The sequence below is a fragment of the Belonocnema kinseyi genome, chromosome 2, assembly GCF_010883055.1.
Source record: "Belonocnema kinseyi isolate 2016_QV_RU_SX_M_011 chromosome 2, B_treatae_v1, whole genome shotgun sequence".
Lineage (NCBI taxonomy): Eukaryota > Metazoa > Arthropoda > Insecta > Hymenoptera > Cynipidae > Belonocnema > Belonocnema kinseyi.
Window position 1 is genome coordinate 28,964,836 of NC_046658.1, and position 6,740 is coordinate 28,971,575.

At 31.3% G+C, this 6,740-nt stretch overlaps 1 protein-coding gene across 1 annotated transcript in view; it reads right to left on the reverse strand.

The window, feature by feature from the left end:
• Positions 1 to 6,740, reverse strand: part of LOC117182618 — a 262,926-nt gene that overhangs the window by 52,659 nt on the left and 203,527 nt on the right. The gene's annotated exons all lie outside the window — the stretch shown is intronic.

A 6,740-nucleotide genomic window follows, 5' to 3' on the forward strand; every position in this document is an offset into this window, starting at 1 on the left:
CCCCCGCTGACCAAGCTCAGTGGCAGCAGCTCGACGGTGTGAGGGGAAGCCGCGTAGTGGAGGACGGTACACAGGTAGCTGGGGCGGAATTGACCATCGCCCGAAAATGAAAGCTATTATGTAGACACTCCCATTCAATCCCTACAAAGTTTGGCACGTTTCGATGAAACCCTGCAACATGAATTCAATTTTTCGGAAATTTCCCCGTGTTAATTAAATGGGATTTTGAAGTGCCCGCTGGCACGTGTTAACATTCAAATTAAAAAAAAATACTGATTTTCTTTCTCCGGAAATGGAAACTTTGAGTTTGGGAATTGTTTGGTCGATTTTTATTTCAAATAATCATTTTTATAAGAAAGGTTGCTGCGAAAAAGTTTTATTTTGTGAAATACCTTATTTGTATTCGGATTTTTTTAGGCAAAACCATTTTTTCTAAATTAATCAGTAAAACCATGGAAACGGGGTAATCGTACAAATTTGCTGTACCTCATAAACTTAAATGCACATAAAAGCCTACAAGCCTTTATTTTTACAAGACTGAATGTATGAATTTGCATCACAATATATTCCAAAGAGGTTTTAATTGTTCGCAAATTTGTTATCATCAATTTGATGAAAAATGGTTTTTTATATAAAATCAAAGCAAAGGCTTCACTAAAAGCATTTCTATATAATTTTTATTTTGTTGATGAAATTTGGTCTATAAATAGATAACTTTGAATATTGCCCACTTTTATTAGTATTCGGCACACTTGTATGGCAAATATTTGCCCACAGAAATATTTTCTGAAATAAATACATTTAGCCATTGAACTTAAAAATCTGTTTTGAATTGCCTTTTTATGCAGTGTTGAAAGAAAAACTAAATTTACGAAAAAAATTTCAAACAAAGTTTTTACCTAAACTTTCTATTAAAAAAAAATGAAATACTTGGTTTTTGAGAGGTGAATTTTTCAACTTCGATGACAATTATAAAAATTGTATACTTCTTACAATTTTGAAAATTTTCAAAAAATAGAAACAAATATTTTGCTGATAGATTACAAATGTTATTCAAAGTTTTCACTACATGTCAAATATTTTAAAAACTATGTGAGTGAAGATTTTCGATTCAATCTACATTTAACTAGTTAAGAGCTTTTTCAACATTTGAAACAAATTTGTTTGTAAGATCTTACCGATTCTCGTCAAAGTAATATTATCATTAAGTAACATTAATCCAAATTTCGACTAGATATAAAATATATTTCGAAACTGTTTTCATGAAATTTTTTATTTATACCAAAATTCAAAAAGTTTAATCATTTTCAAATATATGCAATTTTTGTGTTCGTAAGAGTTCCGTAAGTTTAATGCGTTATTTTTAGTAGATTTTTAAAGAATTATAATTTATCTTTCTGATAGTTTTCAGTTAGATAGAAACTGAATTATAAGCTTAAATAACAGTTGTCGATTTCAGTTATATAATTTATGAGATTTAAAAAAATGTACTTTAAATTTACGAATCAAATGAGAATGAGCCCCGCGCAGCGGCCCTATTCTTTTTTTAGAAAAACAAGGTTAAAAGTTAAAATAAACGTAGATTTGCTTAACTTTTATTTTTAAATGAAAAAATATGCGTGCGTTACTTATATTCGAAAAAAAGTTATTAAGCTTTGTTCCTCTTAATATTCGAAGTTTATTCTTTTTAAAATTTATGTCATAAAACCCATTTGTTGCAGTTCTTCAAAACTTCTATCCTTGGAAACAATTTCATCTTTTTTTAATGTCAGGGCTGGTGCAGACAAGTATCGTTGAACCAAGGTGCTTAATCGTGGAAAAATGGCTCTTTTCGTATTCCACCATTCCATAGGATTTTCAATCTGGTCCAAAAGATTCTCCAATAAATATAATTTCTTCTTTACTTCCGTCTTTTTTCATGTGTTCGTTTTGTCCAGCTGTTGCCACGATTTCCGCATAACAGCTTTCCAACGAAGAATTTTGAAGTTCGTGAGCAGGTTCTTCGTTCTCCTTTTCTTCTTCGGCAACAAGATCACTGTTGTTTCCATTTTCTTTTTCACACAATATGTGTACGAGTTCGTGTAATAAGATAAGTATTGTTTCTCGGGCTTCTTGACCAAAGAAAACTGTTTTAAACCTTGGATCCAAAATGGTTGCCAACGCAAAAGATTCGTTTGCTTCCAGGTCACTAAGTTTTACATTAATTTCCGATTTCAATCCCGTTTTCATTGAATTCCCAAGAATACTGCAGAGTTTATTCTCCACACATCTCAGAACTATTAAAAGTGTTTATTTTCAAAATGTTGGGTTTTCTTAAAAGTGGCGCAATTCTTCGAATTTTCACATTGTCGAAAAGTATGGCGTCTCTTTTTTGTTAAGCTGGCATTAGGAAGTCTAGAACTCTGATCAGAACTCTTGAAACTCTCGAAATTTTGAAATTTCAAAATTTGGGGGTTTCTTAAAAGTGCCGTAGTTTTTCGAATTTTTACTTGATCGAAAAGTGCTGTGACTCTTTTTTTAGAGAATTCATTAGGAAGTCCAGAACTCTGATTAAAATTCTAAAAACTCTCAAAATTTTGGAACTCAAAAATTTGGGATTTTCTAAAAGCGCCGTAGTTCTTCGAATTTTTATTTGATCGAAACGTGTTGCGGCTCTTTTTTGTAGAGCTGGAATTAGGAAGTCCAGAACTCTAATCAGAACTCTTAAAACTTTCAAAATATAACTCGAAATTTTTAAATTTCAAAATTTGGGGTTTTCTTAAAAGTGCCGTAGTTTTTCGAATTTTGACTTGATCGAAAAGTGCTGTGACTCTTTTTTTAGAGAATTCATTAGGAAGGCCATAACTGATTAAAATTCTAAAAACTCTCAAAATTTTGGAACTCAAAAATTTGGGATTTTCTAAAAGCGCCGTAGTTCTTCGAATTTTTATTTGATCGAGAAGTGTTGCGGCTCTTTTTTGTAGAGGTGGAATTAGGAAGTCCAGAACTCTAATCAGAACTCTTAAAACTTTCAAAATATAACTCTCGAAATTTTGAAATTTCAAAATTTGAGGTTTTCTTAAAAGTGCCGTAGTTTTTCGAATTTCGACTTGATCGAAAAGTGCTGTCACTCTTTTTTTTAGAGAATTCATTAGGAAGTCCATAACTCTGATTAAAATTCTTTAAACTCTTAAAATTTTTTAATTTCAAAATGTTTGATTTTCTAAAAGTGCCGTAGTTCTTCGAATTTTTGCGTGACCGAAAAATGTTATAATCTTACTATATAATAGTTATAGTAATATAATTTCCTCAACTTTAAATGCACATTGAAGAATGATACATCCAAGTACCAAATCAGTTTGAAACTATGAACTAGGCTTTTCTTCAAGTCTAGGATGATATAAAATGTAATTGGCCAATATAATATCTCCTTTAGCTCTGAAGGTTATGAAAATAAATTAAGATTCTAGGAGTATCATATCTCTTTCGAGATATGCATCTGAAAGAGAATTAAACGCAGTTCATTTCTAGAGCCTTACGAAAAAAGACCTTCAATCGACAGACGTGCTGATTGCTATGGGTTATATTTCTTGAGGTTGTACACATCTACGATTTAAGACCTACAAGCATGTCGCGAAATTTCAAATGTTTCGAAACTTTTAGGATATTCTATTTTATTCTCACTGACTTACTATTACAGTGACTTCTCTTCTACCTGAGTACCTGCACTTCAGCACCTTCCGCAGGAACTTACAATTAGTATAGCGCAGAAGCTTGAATAAGAAACATCTCCGTAGTGCGTAATGCGTACACTAAATGAGTGATACGGTGAAGTATTTTTAATATTTATATCTTTCAAAAAATGGCTGAAAAAGTGAATGATGTGTGGAGTTTATTTCAGTGTATTGAACGGCACGAAGACTGTTTGAAAATAAAGTGTAGTTTATTGAACACAGAGTTTATCGTACCTCGGAATGGTTATGAAAAAGCAAACTGCCCTACAAAGTTTGTATTCAGTCGACTCCTTGATTGGTTGCATGAATCCTAAGAATTACAGACTACTCCTACTTTTTCTTCACAGTCATCTTGGGATATGAATCATCCACAGGCCGTAAGGCTTCATTACGCATATTGGAGAAATGATAGCAGTAGATAATGAGCCTCTCTCAGTTGTTGAAAAAAGAGGATTTCAAAGATTAATGGGTAAAACTTCACCTACATATAAAATACCATCTCGGAAATATTTGACAAAGAAGATTCTACCAGACATATATAATAGAGTTACAGAAAAAAGTAAAAATTATTTTGTCTAATGTAAAGAGGATATCATTAACGTCAGACTTGTGGACCTACACAGAAACGAACTTCAGTTTCATCAGTTTAACTGCCCATTGGCAGGCCAAGAATTTTCAAAGACAGAGCGCTGCACTAAATATACAAGTATTTCATGGAAGTCATACGGGTGTTGCAATATCTGATAAATTAACAGAAATATTATTATATTGGGGAATTGAAAATATTCGTTCAAATTCAAGAAGATTTAAATTTAGTCGTTAAGAAATTGAAGCAAGATGTTTCCACTACGTGGAATTCCACGTTTTATTTAATGCAACGTTTTTTAGAGTTGGAAAATTGCCTTGATTTATTCACTGCTGCTGAAGATGATGATTTAAAAACTTTGACATGTGCAGAATGGAAACTTTTGAAGAGCTAACGAATCTTCTTCAACCAATTGAAGAAGTAACAAAATCTTTTAGTCAGAATGATTCATGCATATCCGGAGTTATTCCAACAATAAATACTTTAAAGCTATGTTTGTCTAAACAGGAAGTAAACCCAACATTGGTCCTTTTTAAAAGAGGGCATTTCGTAGAAAATATAAATAATTTCTTATTGTCTCATCCCAGCAATAATTTTTCTATAATAATGAAGTGGTTTGCAGATTATAGGTCATTGTCAAATAGTTTAACTCTTTCAATCCTAGTCATTTTCCACAATTTCGTCAAGTTTAAAAATTGTAGACGACTTCGTATGTCCCGGAAGTTAGATCCGTAAATTATTTTTTTTAAATAAATTAAAGTTGGGCTAGAATTGTCCTCATTTTTGCCGTAAACGATTGTTTGAAAAATCAAAAATTACGCGCACAATTTTTGCCAAACCTTTTCTTTGTTGCTAGAACCGCAACTTCTTACTAGAGCAAAAAGAAAGGTTGTGCTGACGACTGGAAGTATACACAATTTTTTTCAAACGAAAATTCCAAAAACCTAACGGTTAAAAAAACAAAAAAAAAACATTTTATTATTTTTGAAAATTTCTAAAAACTGAAGCTTCTGCTGTGTTGTGCACGACAAATGCTGTATTTATTCCCTCTAATAAAGTTACTGATGATCAACAGTTTTCATATTAAAGCCGAGCACTACAAAATCCCATTTAATTAACATAGGGAAATTTCGAATTTTCCAAAAATTGAACTCATGTTCCAGGGTTTCATCGAAAGGTGTCGAAATTCATCTTTTTCATATAAATAATTACTAATGGACAACTTGAATATTTCCCATAACTTTTTAAACAATTTTCAAATGTTTAAACAAATGTAAATTATTAAAAATATTATTTATTCCCAAAATTTATACTAAATAATCGTATTTTCTGATTAAAATAACCGTAAAAAAAATTTTCATTATTTTTGAAAATTTTCAAAAACTAAAACTTGTGCTGAGTTGTGCACGACAAATGCTGTCATTATTCCCTCTAACAAAATTACTGATGATCAACAGTTTTCATGCTAAAAGTTCAAAATGTAAAACTCAAAAAATACAAATTCGAAAAAAAAATTTTGCTGGATACATAAAGTTATTATTCAGCACAAGTTTTCGTTTTTCGAAATTTGATTATTTTCGGGCTTTGTATTTTTTTCAGTTTTACATTTTGACTTTCAAAATAAGAACTGTTGATCTCACGTAATTTTGTTAGAGGGAATAAAGACTGCATTTGTCGAGCACAACTCAGCACATGTTTTAGTTTTTCTAAAATTGAATATTTTTGGATCTTATATGTTTTTTGAGTTTTACATTTTAATTTTTAATATGGGAGTTGTTGAGCTTACGTAATTTTGTTACAGGGAAGAAAGACTGTATTTTTCGAGCGCAACTCAGCACCAGTTTTGTTTTTTCGAAATTTTTGAAAAAAATACAATTTTTCTTAACTGTTAATTTTTTTGTGCCTTGCACAACCTTTTTTTTGCTCTAGTAAGTTGCGTATCTAGCAAAAAAAAAAAAACGCTTTACAAAAATTGTGCCCGTAATTTTTAATTTTCAATAAAACCGTTTACAACACAAATCAACAAAAGTCTAGCACAAATTGCACAACTTTCATTTTTTCGCAAAAATAAGTTTTGCGGATCTAATTTCCGGAACATCGACTTCTTTCTAAAATTATGAATGAAACAGTGCAGAAAATGTCTCGTCGTGCACCTTTTCCGAAACAAAAACTAAAAATTGGTAAATAATATGAAAACAATTTTGTATATATGTGCCATTATGTCTCAAGCGCACCCACTCAAAGCATTAAATTTGTCCGATCTAAGTCAAACAAGGGCAAAGCGTTGTGTTATTGGATAGTAGATTATTGGGAATTCACTTTGTAAACAAACTTTTCAATGTTGAAATGTTGTCACAGGCTTATACTGCCCAACATTTCGAAGGCATTTTTTAGTTAGAGATGGATTTTTATTTGATCATTTTTGCACGGGGCTGTCCCGG